This window comes from Panthera onca, chromosome E3 (assembly GCF_046562875.1).
Source record: "Panthera onca isolate mPanOnc1 chromosome E3, mPanOnc1 haplotype 2, whole genome shotgun sequence".
Lineage (NCBI taxonomy): Eukaryota > Metazoa > Chordata > Mammalia > Carnivora > Felidae > Panthera > Panthera onca.
The window spans coordinates 27,728,217-27,743,817 of record NC_138354.1 but is presented as its reverse complement, the minus strand read 5'-3'; the positions used below and the strand labels follow the sequence as shown (position 1 = coordinate 27,743,817).

General features: G+C 43.7%; 1 long non-coding RNA gene across 1 annotated transcript; it reads left to right on the top strand.

Moving 5' to 3' along the window:
* Positions 1–245: 245 nt before the first annotated feature.
* Positions 246–14,777, top strand: LOC132689135 (uncharacterized). Its single transcript, XR_009614880.3, has 4 exons — positions 246–336; positions 1,434–1,591; positions 12,948–13,074; positions 14,633–14,777. It is a non-coding gene; the product is annotated as an uncharacterized LOC132689135 (long non-coding RNA).
* The last annotated feature ends 824 nt before the right edge of the window (positions 14,778–15,601 follow it).

The window sequence follows — 15,601 nt, the reverse complement described above, 5'->3', positions numbered from 1 at the left end:
TGCCTTCAGTTCCTGACACAGAGCTCCTAAATCCCTTAGGATTTCCTGGGTGACAGGGGCATCTTTCATGCTAATCAGGTAACTCTCAGCAGGCTCCTAGATGAAGGCCTGGAAAGTAGAAGCTTGGACCTTTCAACCCCATCCCCCACTCATCCAGAGAGACTGAAGTCATAATCGATCATGCCTGTGTGGTAAGACCTCCACAAAAATGCCTAACCGATCGGGTTTGGAGAGCTTCTGGGTGGCGAACACATCCATGAGCCAGGAGGGGGACGCATATCTCCTCCACAGAGACAGAAGCTCTTATGCTCGGGACTTTTTCAGACGTCATCCTATGTAACTCTTCATCTGACTGTCCATCTGTATCCTTTAGAATATCCCTGAGAATAAGCGAGTAAACAGAAGCAGAGCGTTGGCATTCCCCTGAGCTCTGTGAGTTATTACATGAAGGAGAGGGTTAGAGGAACCTCTGAACCATAGCCAGGTGGTCAGAAGTACAGATGACAATCTGGGACTAGCAACTGGCATCCAAGCGAGGGTGGGGGTGGGCAGTCTGTGGGACTGAGTCTTTACCCTTGGAATCTGCTTTCACTCTGGGTTAGTGTCAGAAATGAAGTGTAGGGGCGCCTGGGTGGCTCAGTCGGTCGAGCGTCCGACTTCAGCTCAGGTCATGATCTCACGGTTGGTTCGTGAGTTCGAGCCCCGCGTGGGGCTCTGTGCTGACAGCTCAGAGCCTGGAGCCTGCTTCGCATTCTGTGTCTCCCTCTCTCTCTGCTCCTCCCCCACTCACACTCTCTCTCTCTCTCTCTCTCAAAGATGAATAAATGTTAAAAAAAATTTTTTTTAAAAAGAAATGAAGTATAGAAGGGGTGCCTTCCTGGCTCAGTCAGTAGAGCATGTGAATCTTGATCTCAGGGTCATGAGTTCAAGCCCCATGTTGGGCACAGAACTTACTTAAAAATAAAGAAAGAAAGAAAGAAAGAAAGAAAGAAAGAAAGAAAGAAAGAAAGAAAGAAAGGTATGACCTATTTTCAAAACAAAACAACAACAACAAAAGAACTTAATTATAGGGTACCCAGTTGGTATCTGGAGGGCTAGAGAATTTGTTGGTGTGGGGAAAATGCCCACACACATGGTGTCAGGAGTGTTCTGCGAGTAGAGAAATAGTTTTCCATGAAGTAACATTCCAGCCAGTTTTTGGCTCTGTTAATATGAAAAACGGAAAAGACGAAGTATAGGTATGGAAAGACAAATATAAATGCCCCCTGATTTCCCCTAAGCCTCATAAGCCCAAGGAAAAATGAGGTCATGACTGATGAGAATTCACATTTCCATGGCTCTTGATTTCAAATGTAAAATCCAGGACCTTTGGACCCACCTTAACATTTCACATGGTCTGTTGTGCAAACAGCTCTTTTGCCTTCTTCCTACAGCCCTCCACGATGGAAGGTCAGAAACAAGTCCATGGGGCAGGTAAGGGGCAGACAGGACAACCACAGCCAAGGTGTACTGAGCCCTTACTCTGTGCTAGGCTGTATGCTAAGCCCCTCACATGCTGAACCCTACTGAACCCTCTAAACAATCACAGGAGGTTAGTAGTAATTGTTCTCATTTTTTAAAGTGCATTTATTTTGAAGGAGAGAGAGAGACTGAGCGCATGAGCACAGCATAAGTGGGGGAGGGACAGACAGAGACAGAGAATCCCAACAAGCTCTGTGTGGGGCTCAATCCCACGAACCATGAGATCATGACCTGAGCTGAAATCAAGTCATATGTGTAACCAACTGAGCCACGCAGGTGTCCCCTTATTTTTTAGATGTACAAACTAAGCCCCCCAATTTAAGTAACTGGCCCAAGACCATAGAGATAAGAAGTGAGACCAAGAATGTCTACCCTCAAAGCCAGCAGTCTTTATGATTATGTTGTTCTCCTGAGGTACCTTATGTGTTAACCACCATCTCGACTGCCCCTTACAACTCTATCCCCACCGTGGAAATCAACTCATTCAAATAGATGCCTGATGAAACGGCCCATAAGACATGCTCAAATGCTTTGAATCCAATTGGGAGCCAAAAGTAGGCTCAAAATGAGCCACTACATCCCTTTGACATAAATCAGGTGATTCATAAACAATGGAGAAATTGCAAATGAGCTGAGAGCCCAATGGCTTGCCCCAAATCCAAAAGATGCCATTAAAAAAAAATTTAATAGACATAGAGCAGTCTACTGGGTAGAGAGGCCATTAATATAAGATAAATAATGGCAGTGAGGTGGGTGAGAACAGGCTCATAAATTCTCACTTGCTTATTAAGGGAGGTATCTTTTGGACTCACATTCATAACATATATGACTGCATATAGATGAATTCTAAATGTATGTTTTCCTTAAATACCAAACACTGGCTGCTGTTCCTCCCTGATGCAGAAAAAATTAAGTCATAAAGGAATGAATTAAGATTCTGTTTACTTTCCTATTATCAAAGAGAATACTTCATAGCTAGAGGGGAACTTAACACTTAACTATGTATTCCAACTCCCTCCTAACATACATGAGAACATCTCCACTGTAGGCCAGAGCAGGATTTCAGGTGCCTCAAAATTCAAACACACTAATGGAGCACAAACACATTTTAATTTTCTCCCTACCACTGACAGCTCCAATCAAGGTATGAGTCTTCTGTTCAAAGCCAACAACTGATTAGCCTTAATGACGAATGGACACAGAATCCTAATTCATATTGATTCCAGCCGTGGGCCTCTGCTACTATTTCAGGCCTGAACTTGCACAGTTATTATCCATATTACAAAGCAGTATTGATTGTTTTCCATCTTCATCTGGAACACCAATTGGCCTATCTTTTGAGGACAGATTTTGTTTTTTGAAGGTCATTTGAAACCATCAGGATTATACATGCTGACTCTAGATAAACCAAATAAATATGGCCTAAGATGATGGAAGAAACCACAGATGTGTTTATCCCAGACCGAAAGAGTCACTGCTTTGTGTCCCAGGAGGCCATATGATTTATGGAACAGCTCCCTGTCCAACATGGTGCCCAGGCCATAGAGTAGCAGAGGCTAAGGGGCCTGTGGCGGGGAGTGAGGGGGAACCTTGTAGCTCCCAACTGTGGCAGAAAGCAGCTGGAAGCTCTCAGCTCCCGTGAAGGGCAGACAAGCGTCCACGAGAACCAGGAGACCGAAGCTGTCCTCATGGTTGGAGGCTGAGGATGTGGACGCACTGAAGTGCCTGCAGACCCACAGCCAGCAGCAGCGGAAGCCAAGGGGACACAAAGCCACGCTATGGGGCTAGTGGGGACAACAGATGGTGACCCTTCTCCCCACTGGATGGCATGTCCCAATACTGAGGCTTCACTTCACACCAGGAACTTCAGGCACACCTGCTGAGAAGGAAAGAAAGGAACGCGAGGGAGAGAGAAGCTTGGGTCAACTGAGTAATTTCCAAGAGACTGAATCTGAAGCCTGCAGTGACTTCATTTCCTCTAATGCAATCTCCAGCGCGTGATGGAAGTGGATGCTTGAGAGTGAAATTAAATTCAGTTACAGGAAAATAAAGTTCCATTTTCACCCATCTGAGTTTTCTAACTGTGCAAATGCCTGCTGCATAAAATAAGCTGTTAATACCGTCTCTGGCTTAATAACTCTTAGTGGCCGTAGCTTTTGCTATTACTGCTAACTTTTATTGTTGTTGGGTCATTATTATTATGCTATCATCTCCTGGAAGCAGGCACAGTATCTTTGGTTTCTGTATCTCCAGTGTTTATCACAGAATACTCTCCTCCGTTCACACGTTGACAAAATGACTCAGATCCTAAATTTATCCCAGCGAGCACACACTGCTATCATTTGGAACCGGGCGTCCAGGCAGAAGCCCCACTGGCCCATGTTCCTGAGTGACTGACGAGAGGACTCCAACAAGCAGTGCCAGACAGACAGCAGGGATAAGAAGGAATGTCTGTTGTGCCGAGCCACGGAGATTTCGAGGCTGCCTGTGACCACAGCACAACCCAGCCCATCCTGACTGATGCAAACAGAAATGTGCAACGTATTCAACAAGTCTCCAGTCCGTGAAATGCCCTTTCACATCCTTTACGGATTTAATCTTCACCGTGTGTATATTATAGTCAATGAATCCGAAGCTATGATATTAAAGGATCTGTCTCAGACCACATAGTCAGTAAAAGACAGGAGTATCCGAGTCCAGAATCCTAGGCAGCCGGACTGCCCCCAAATTGAGCCCTTCTTGTACCTACTTCTCAACCACACAGTTTACTCTGAATTTCACAGGAGATAGCTGTTTGATTTACATTCCTTTGTAAGCAGTCCTAAAGTAAGTAAGGTTTGGGATAGAGCACAAGGAGGGAGAGCTGACAGTTGGAAGAAATCCAGAATAGAAATGAAAAATCATTACTTTAAAATTGGGGGTAACTCATGGAGAGATGAAAAGCGTCCTGCTTTCCTGTAAGTGGAGATCGGATAAAATGGAGATCAGATAAAAACGAATGACAGAAGTCTTGGCAAAAATGTGGAGCCACTGGAACTCCCACACACTGCCAGTGGGAGTGCAAAACACTTCAATCACTCTGGAAAAGAATCTGGCAGTTTGTAATACAATTAAATAGACCCCTACCCTACCCCGACGATCCTGCCATTCCAGTCCTAGGCTGATACTCAAGAGAAACAAAGACATTTGTCCACGAAAAGATTTGTACAAGAATGTTCACAGAAGCTTGATTCACTCTAGCTTAACCCCAAACTAGAAACAATGCAGATATGTCTATGAATAGGAAAACAGATAACTGAGGTATATTCATACACTGTAATACTAATCATCAATAAAACAGAATGAAGTATGGGAAATCATCACACAGATGATTTTCAGAAACATGATGTTGAGAGAAAGGTGGCAGACCCAAAAGCGTATCCACTGTAGGATATGAGTTTATGTCAACAACAAACACAGACAATGCTCATCTACAGTGCTTGAAGTCAGGCAGTGGCTACATCCAAGGGTGGGGGTACTAACCAGAAAAGATCAGGAGGAATTTTTCTGAGATGATGAACATGTTCGTCACTAGATCTGGATGGTGGCTATACAAGGCATACACCTATGCATAAGCTGTACACTTATAAGATTTGCACATTTTGGGGCACATGGGTGGCTTTGTAGGTTCAGCATCTGACTTTGGCTCAAGGGATGATCTCGCAGTTCCTGAGTTTGAGAGTACGACAGAGTATCAGGCTCTCTGCCGTGAGCAAAGAGCTCGCTTTGGATCCTCTGTGCCCCTCTCTCTCTGCCCCTCCCCCACTTGTATACTAGTGTTCTCTCTCTCTCAAAAATAAATAAACATTAGAAAAAAATTTTTAAATCTTGTGGGCTAAGGCTGAGAGCCAAGTCAGTTTTAGTAACTCATTCCTAAGCATTATGGAAACACTGAAGTCACTTTTTTCACAGTGAATGGTAGTTCACTGAAGTTCACAGTGAATGGTAGCTGTCAGAAAGGGGAAAGCAGATTTAATTTCCCACCAAAAAAGAGAAAGCAAATTTAACTTTTTTTTTTTTTAAACTTTTTTTTAATGTTTATTTATTTTTGAGACAGAGAGAGACAGAGCATGAATGGGGGAGGGGCAGAGAGAGAGGGAGACACAGAATCGGAAGCAGGCTCCAGGCTCTGAGCCATCAGCCCAGAGCCTGACGCGGGGCTCGAACTCACGAACCGTGAGATCGTGACCTGAGCTGAAGTCGGACGCTCAACCGACTGAGCCACCCAGGCGCCCCCAAATTTAACTTTCTTATAACTGGAACACTTGGCTTCCCAGCCAGTCTGAGCCCTTGCTGTTCTATAACCCCAGGCAAGTCACTTTTCCTCCCCAAGACTCAGTGTTCTCATCCGCAAAATGGGGATAGTAACTCCTACGCCCTCACAGAGTTGTGAGGATTTAAAATGAGAAAGTGTGTAATACAGAAAGCCACATGCAGGCCAACTGCCCAGTTGACTCAACTCACTTTCCAGCTGTTTGCTCAGAGGTTGTGTATACAGAGACTGCATTAAGGGTGAAGACAGGTCCATTTTCAGAAATAAACTCTCCGGAGCCCCCAGCTGGGAGCCTGAATTCACTCATTGACACTGTGGCTATTCAGATGAAGCGAGGTGGAAATAGAGACGCAATGACCCAGCAAATTCTAGAGCCAGGAAGGAAAGCATCAAGGCACACTGGAGAAAAGAAATCAACGGGCTTGGGGCCTGTTTCTGAGGACGGGGGTTGGAGAGGCTGAGTCCGCCATGCTGCCTGCAGTGAAGCTTTCTTCCATCTTTTTCCCACAGAATAAAGACGTGCGCGCGCGCGCACACACACACACACACACACACACACACACACACATTGAATGTCAGCGTTTGGAGACAAGGATGGGACATTCTAAAAATCTAGCTTCGAATCTTGTTTCACATGGACACCCAGATTTCTTCCTTTCTCACTGCCCCAGGGCGGCCTATGCAGAAACTTTCATTCATCCCCTTTGGAAACTCACTGTTGTGTCAGATCTCTTCAGACAACAAAAGGAATTCTGAAGGGCTGCTAAGCAAACTGGTGTGGGAGCAAGCCCCAGAAGGACGGTTGTCAGCCTGGGTCTCTGGTCCTGGCCTGCCCCTAACCTGCCATGTGACACAAGTCACCTCATCTCTCTAGACTTCAGTCTGTCTAGCTACGTAACCCCGGTTTGGAGAAATGAATCATTCCAGCTCAGGTAATTTGCGATTTTCGATTTAAAAAAATTGTTAATGGGGGCTGCCTGGGTGGCTCAGTCAGTTGAGCGTCCGACTTTGGCTCAGGTCATGATGTCACGGTTCATGAGTTCAAGCCCCGCGTCGGGCTCTGTGCTGACAGCTTGGAGCCTGGAGCCTGCTTCACATTCTGTGTCTCCCTCTCTGCCCCTTCCCCTCTCAGGCTCTCTCTCTCTCTCTCTCTCAAAAATAAATAAAAGTTAAAAAAAATTGTTAACGAAGAAGTGGGAAACTGGCCAATGAAACCATGACTTAAAAAACTGAGTGAGGATATTCTTAATTCACCATTCGCCACTTTTTAAGTCACAAAATGAGATGACAGTGACAGAGCAAGACATGCCTCTTTTGCTCCAAGATGTTACCTCCTTGTGAGGAACAACCACACAATGGTGTCTGCTATTTATTTATTTTTCAGAGAGACAGAGACAGAGCTTGAGCGGGGGAGGGGCAGAGAGAGAGGGAGACACAGAATCGGAAGCAGGCTCCAGGCACTGAGCCATCAGCACAGAGCCCGATGCGGGGATCGAACCCACTGATGGTGAGATCATGACCCAAGCCAAAGTTGGACGCTTAACTGACTGAGCTACCCAAGCACCCCTGCAATTCACACTATTTTTAATCCATTCATTTTTCACTTCATGTGAAATTAAATCATTTTCATCTTAATTAGAAATTAAAACATTTTAAAATCCTACTCACACTATTCTGTTAAATGAATGCAACATAATCTGTTTAATGAAGACTCTAAATGTGGACATTGGGGTTGTGTACAATTTTCCTCACCGCCATACACAACCGTGTGGTAAATGTTCATAGCTGATTTCTTGCACATACCCTCCTTTATTTTGTCAGAATGAATTCCTAGCATTGAAATCATGGAGGTAAAATCACATATCTTTTTAAGGCGTTGATACACAGGGCCAGATTTTCTCCCGAAGGTTTTGCTGATTTTCGATTCCATCAGTGCGACACGAGTATGTCAATTTCTCCCACATTCTCCCCATCGGTAGGTATTATCATGTATTGTTACAGATTTATTGTCACATATATAAGTTGCACTTAGTTTGGCCTTTCAAAATTGCCAATTTGTTAATATCGTATGTCACAACAATGCTTCAATGTAAAAACGTTTCCTTTCTGTGTCTTTTCTTTCTATATTAATTTGAAATATCCCTTTACATATGAAGAATATTGTCATTCTGGTCCATCGTGTATGTTACAAATATTTTCCCAGCTTTTCATTCACAAAGCAGTTTTAAAACTATTTTTCTCACAGAAAAATGAGTCTGGTTATTTAAAGTTGCTGCCTTTGTCCCACGTAAGAAAGTCCTTCCTTACCACACGATTTTAAAAAGACTCTCTTGTTATTTAACCTAACACTTTACAGTTTGGTTTTAAAATATTTAAATCTTTATTCAAATGAGTTGCCTCTAGGATACAGTAGACATGATAAACGGCTGGGTTTCAATTTTTACTTTTATATACTTTTGCAACACTGGTCTCTGGACGCTGTAAAGTGAGCAAGCACAACTTCTATCACTTGAATTATTATGAAAAATGTATCACCACCTAGGCTTTTATTCTGGAATCTGATAGGTAGGAATCTCACTTTTGTGGGTTCTCTACATGGCTCCTCAGAGGCCCCAACACCCGTTATTTGACTCCGAGCTGAGATCTGGAACACGTGGTGAAAAAGGCCAGAAGGACATGACAGTGAGGGGAAGCAGTGTGGTCAGAGGTAAGAAAATAGCCAGTCGGTTCTGGAAATTTCAGGTCAATCCATGCGATTCAAGTAAAAGGTGTGGATAGAGTCCTCTCAATTTTTGAGGGAATTTTGAGGAGGATACATTTTAAAAATTCAGACTTCAAGAATTAACATTATCATGGGTTGTGACACTCGTTCCCACCTTCTAGAATTCATAACTATTTAAACATTTGCTATGTTTGCTTTATCTTCTGTTAAGAGAAGAAACAGAACATGATAGAAGTTAAGGTCCTATGGATTATCATTTCCCATTCTACTCTTTCTTCCTGTGTTCATATATTTGATATGCTACCACTTATGTTCCATAAACATACATATGGAACATAGGGAAACGTAAAGTTATACAGATGACTTTGTGTGTGTGTGTGTGTGTGTGTGTGTGTGTGTGTTAAGATTAGGTTTGGCCACAAACCTGAAGTAAACCCAGAAGTAAAGGGAAGAGGGGTCTTTAAAGAGAAATATTTATTTCCCTGTCATATTAAAGTCTTGATAGAGAGTCCAGACCTGATGTGGCTTCTTTATGATATCAAGAACCCAGCCTCCTTCCTATCTTATACCTCCTCCATGCATGGATTCCATTCTAAAATTTATTTCTTGGTCCAAGATGGCTATTCCAGCCCCTGCTATCACATCCTTACTTCAGTCAACAGAAAGGATAGAAGGGGTAGAGAAGAAATAGAAGAAGGAAGAGAGGAGGGTGTTGTGGGTGTCTACCAAAAAGATGTGTTGAAATCCTAACCCCCAGTACCTATCAATGAGACCTTATTTGGAAATGGGTTTAAATGTAATCGAGTTAAGGGGCGCCTGGGTGGCTCAGTCGGTTAAGCGACCGACTTCAGCTCAGGTCATGATCTCACAGTCCATGAGTTCAAGCCCCACGTCAGGCTCTGTGCTGATAGCTCAGAGCCTGGAGCCTGCTTCAGATTCTGTGTCTCCCTCTCTCTCTGACCCTCCCTCATTCATGCTCTGTCTCTCTCTGTCTCAAAAATAAACAAACATTAAAAAAAATTTTTTAAAAATGTAATCGAGTTAAGATGAAGTAACGTGGGTCCTCATGAGAAGAGGACAGACACAGATTTAGACACACAGGGAAGAACGTCATGTGAAGACAAAGGCAGATATTGGAATGATGTGTCTAGAAGCCAAGGAATGCCAAGGTGTTGCCAGCAACACCCAAAGCTAGGGGGAAAGCATGAGACAGATTCTCCCCTGGAGCCAACAAGAGAGCATGGCCGTGCTGGTAGGACTTCCTGCCTCCAGACCTATAAGGGAATATACATTTCTGTTGTTTAAAGCCACTCAGTTTATGCTACTTTGTTATGGCGGCTCTAGGAAACCAGATACAGGAAGCCCATCCCAAGACAAGGAAGAGGAAGGGGAGCAGGAGAGCTGAGAGCTGACCAGCTACCCTGAAGGAAGGTTCTGGGAAGCTGCCAAATCGTAGAGCTCATATCCCACTGAAAGTAGCGAGACATGGTCACAGCTCCCTGCAAGGACATCTTCCTTCCGGATTCCCTGTGCCCAACTCAAATGGTTCTTACAATGGGGGAAAAATGGAAGAACGTTTTTTTCTAAAAAGTTACATCCATGGCATCAACTATGGTGTTCCTTTTGCAACTTAAAAAAAAAAACAAACTTGTTTGAAAGCTTTATCCAGGTTGAAATGCAGAGTTCTAAATCACCATATTTAAGAGCGAAATACCAGTCTACCATGCTGATTTACCACCACTAATATTCTAGATACGGTGACGCTTTTTTCATGTTTCTTCTCTTACAAACCTTGCTGTAGTAATGTCATACTATCTCCTGGAACATGGATGGGAGAATTTCCCTAAAGTGTGCACTTACAGGAAGAATGTCCAAGTGCCAGCATATACACATTTTCCATTTTTAAAGGTATTTCCAAATTGTTTTCCATGTATACCCTCTCCTGCAGTATCTCCCACTTTACTACCAACATTTGATTTTATTGGACGTTTTAATTTTTTCCAAAATTATAGGTGAAATAATAAAGTCTACCCATTTTAAGTGTACAGTTAAAGAAGTCTCAACCAGTGCACATCCCCATATAAATACCACCACAACCAGGACACAGAGTATTTCCATCACATAAAGTAATTCCTTCATGCACTCTGAAATAGTCTAAAGCCAACAGATTTGAAAAATGGAGATAAAATGCAAATATGTCTTTAAAAACAACTTAGCAAAACTGACAGAAGAAATATCAGAAAATCTGAATGCTCCTTTAGCTAATAAAGAAATTGTATCTACAGTTGTAATCATAATCCATCCTTCCTGCCCACACACAGACACACACACACACACACACACACACACACACACACACACCCAGCGCAAATGACTTCATTAGTGAATTCTTTTGAGGTAAGGAAGAAAAAAACCACCAATCTAACAAAATTCTTAAATTAACGTATCACTTGAAAACAATCTTATTCAAAATCCCAGCAGGTTTTCCAGTGTAGAAAGTGACCACATGATTCTAAAATACATATGGAAATGCAAATGCAAAGGGTCAACAGAGTAGAGATAATCTTGAACAAGAACAAAGTCGGAGGAAAGCTGTCAGGGGTGTTAGTCACGTTCTGTGCCTTGATCAGGCAGTGGTCTCGTGGGAGTAATCACTTTGTAAGTTTCAATGAGCTGCTCGCTGGAGGTTTATGCACGTTGCTTTATGTGTGTTATATGTCACTAAAAAATGTTTACAAAACAAAACAACCTCCACAACAAAACCCTCTATTTGCCAGGAGCAAAGGTTTCCCAGCAAGTCTGCATTACTTACACCTGGCACTTTGGTGGGGTGTATTTCAGCAGTAAAAAACATCAGAGCAGGAATCAGCCAGACTCCCCGTCAAATCTGTCCGTGCTGCTTAAATTGATCAAATGACTTTGGAAAATGGACTGGCAGGTTCTAGCAGTGATGTGGGTACAGCCCAGGACCCTGCAGTTAACCTGCGAGACATACACTCAACATGAATGAGCTACACAAACAGTCAAAAATTTGCAACAACTCAAGTTCTAAGGCGGGGGAGGGGCGCCTGGGTGGCTCAGTCGGTTAAGCGTCTGACTTCAGCTCAGGTCATGATCTCGAGGCTTGTGAGTTCAAGCCCTGCATCGGGCTCTGTGCTGACAGCTCAGGGCCTGGAGCCTGCTTCAGATTCTGTGTCTCATTCTCTCTCTGCCCCTCCCCCACTTGTGCTCTGTCTCTCAAAAATAAATAAAAATGTCAAAATTTTTTTTTAATTCAAGTTCTGAGGACGGTCCGACCTTGGGCCAGTCGCTTGACCTCTGTGAGCTCTAGTCTCCACATCTGTCAAGTGGACGTGACAACGCCTAGAGTTGCCTCACAGAACAGGCATGGAAAACACTCAAGACTAGCACCTGGCATGCAGGACGTACTCCATAAACGACAGCTGATATTTTCATTGGCCTCCTAAATATAGACACCATCGTCCGTGCCCCAGTAAAGTACAACATGCCTCTCCTGCTACTCCTACAGCCCTGAACTCCCACCCGACCTTGACGTCCACGTTATGTTCACCGAGTGAAACGGCTACGGCAGGAAAGGTTATTCCATTTGAGAAATCTCAGCCTGGCTCTGCACAGAAGTTCCTGGTGGACTAAACGGGGAGGGAGGGGGTGCCGCAGAGCACTGCAGCCCTCCCTGGAAGAGAGCTCGCCCTCCCCTCCCTTGTCTGAGATCACGGCACCCCGATAGGTGGGGCCAAGGCTTCAGGTCACACACCCGGTGCTCACTCCTCCCCCAGGATCGCCAGCCATCACAGAAGTGCCTCTGCTGAGCTCACTCCATCTGGAATCCTCTGGGAAAACAGACACGGATTGTGCACACCACAGAATTAGCCTTTGTATTTCATTGTGTGTCTGTCGAGGCGGTGGTGAACCAGATGTGGTTTTCGGCAGACATGACTTCAAAAGCCGTAAACACACTTATCAGTAAACTGCAGAACACGAGGCAGCCGGCAACAGTCAAGGTCACTGACAGGTGACACGGCAAATAAAGGGAGATTAAAAGCCATGCCTTGTCTGACATGGGCCCATTTGATACTTACCAGTGGCAGGATACGGAACACTGCTTACTCTTGATGGGAAGTCATTGAACATAGTGTAATTTCTTGGAAAGTGAGTCCCTGTCATTTTTCTCTGGGGGGAAAAAAAAGGAAAAGAAATAAAACAAAATTCAGGTAGCTCTCTGCCGATGGTCTAGATGTTTTCATTTATGTGTTACTAGCTTTTATGAAGAGTTTGCCACTGGCCAGAGTTTCAGCTAAGATTTTTCCCTTTTTGATCCTCAGGACAAACACATTTATCCTCCTCATTTTAATAATTATTCTTTCTTTCCAGGAGGGGAAACTGAGGCTCGGGAGATTTATGGTAACCTTCCCAAGACAGTCAGTGACCAGCCAAGATGGAACACAGACATTATGTTAGAGCATTTATACGTGATGACAGAGATTTACTTGGGGTGAAGGTGAGCGCATATTAGGAGCACATCTGGATGGCTTGGCTTCCTGGCAGGATGAACAACTGGCATGCACACTGAATCCCACCTATTTTCTGGAACACCATCTTCTCTGCAGTCGAGAAATGTGTGCTGTAAACAATTGCCGGGCATGGTCATTTGCATGCCGGGGCGGTGGAACCCACATCCCTTGATTCCGTGTCTCTATGGGATCAGGGAGGATTTCCGTAAATCAGACTCTCTTCCATCCCAAATAACACTTTATGTATGCCAAGGAGATGCACTATTTGAAACAGCCCATTTGCCTATTCACGTTCTTCACCCACAAATCTGTTACTAAGTGTAGATTTTTAAAAAACCAGTTTGAGGGATGCCTAGGTGGCTCAGTCGGTTAAGCGTCCGACTCTTGGTTTTGGCTCAGGTCACGACCTCATGGTTTCGTGAGTTTGATCCCTGCATCGGGCTCTGTACTGGCAGCACAGGGCCTGCTTGGGATTCTCTGACTCCCTCTCTCTCTTCCCCTCCCCCACTCATGCTGTCTCTGTCTCTCTTAAAATAAATAAATTAAATAAACTTTAAAAAAAAAAAAAAAGCTTGAAAATCAGGTTTAAACCACAGGCCATATCCACTAAGAATAAACCAAATTAAAAGGATAGGACTCTCAGGGCACCTGGATGGCTCAGTCCGTTAAGCATCCAACCCTGTGTTTCGACTAGGTTCATGATCTTAGGGTTCGTGATTTCAAGGTCTGCACCAGGCTCTGTGTTAACAGTGAGAAGGCTGATTGGGATTTTCTCTCTTCCCCTCTCTCTGCCCCTCCCCTGCTCACTCTCTGTCTCTTTCTCAAAAATAAAGAGATAAACTTAGAAAAAAAATTTTTAGTGATAGGACTCTCCAAATATTTGGTGTCCTAAGTAAGTTTGACCCAGACAGACGTAAGCTGGAGTTACCCCTTTGAGTTTTAAATAGATTTGGCCTAAGCTGCCATCCCAAGTCCTGTGAGTCTAACATCCCAGGATTTCTGTGGAATCCTCAGGGTTTATATTCCTCTTGATTACATCTGCCTATAAATTCCTGATTCCCCTGCCCCCCTGCCGCCCCTGTTCCTCTCCTTGTCACTTACATTTTACATTTTATCTCTCAAGCCTGTTCTCTCCTCTCTGCACTGTGTGGACCCAGAGAGTCACAGCTTCCTTTTCTGGCATTCCTTAATATGTCTGTCATTGTCAACACTTTGAAATGACCAAGAGAGTTTCCTCTGTAGCTCTCATCAACACCTGCCATACTGTGTATTTTTTTTTTTTTTGCTTGCATTTTTTTCTATCTGCCTCCCTTGGCAGAACTCGTGTGCCATAAGGGTGGTGATTTTGCCTATTGTGTCGTCTCCTGGATCCCCAGCACCTAGAACAGAGAAGCACATAGTGGGGGGCCAATGCAACGTGTTGATGGAGTAAAGCAATCAGCGAAGACACTTTCCATTTAATTAAAGTTTTCTTTTCAGAAGCAGTGTCAACATGATCACCTCGAAGTATAATTAAGTAATTAGGGTGAAATTGTGATATTACAGAGAAAGCAACCCATGGGCAACGTTACACTGGAGAAGAACTCATGATCTGGGCTAGAATCCAAAGACTTCTGCCAAAAAAAAAACAAAGTAAAAATACTAATAATTTTAGATCGGCTGGAGGTTGAAACGATCATATGTTGGCTATCTGAGGATAAATAAAATGTGTTATTAAATTAATTTCACCTGTTCGGTTTACTTTTTAATGCGACTATTAGAAAACTTTAAATATGTATGTGACTTGTATTGTGTTTCTATTGGACAGCACTGTTCTAGACTCTCTTGCTTCTCTTACATAGACATATGTGTGCCTATATGTTGTTTGTTCAAATAAGAGCACATTACACTACTGTTTTACACATCTGCTGTCGTTACTTAACAACTTACCAGGAAGATTTCCACACGCCAGGAAAATTAGATTCTCATCGTTAGTGTTAACAGCTCCAAAGTATAACACTGAGCCAGCGCCCCAGAATTTATTTCACCTATAACAGAAATTTTCGAGGCTATTTGTTTTTTTCCTTTTCTTCTCTTCCCTTTTTTCTCTTCTCTTTTTCTCTTTTTTATTGGTACATAATGCCCCGTGACGTCGCATTACTTATGGACTTGTTCCGTTACTTCCCTAGGATAAACTTCTAAGATATATTTAGGGCTCACGGGAAAACCAACTTAGTGACATGCTCCTTGGACCAGCAACTTTATGAACACGGGATACTGTGAGACAAAGCAGCAGAGTAACCTCAAAGGCCTCTGACCAACCGCTTCGAGATTCAGATGCACGTAGCCCCGGGACACAAGGAACAGTGTAATGGGTGGCTGGACATATAGGCCCTGGAGGCAGACAAGCCAGGCTCTGATCTCAGTTCTCTGTCATTTCTAACTGCGTGACTTCCAGGTAGTTTTGTAACCTCTCTGAGCTTCGGTCTCATAGCAAAGAAATAGTAGTAATTGCACCTCCCGTGTAAGATTGTT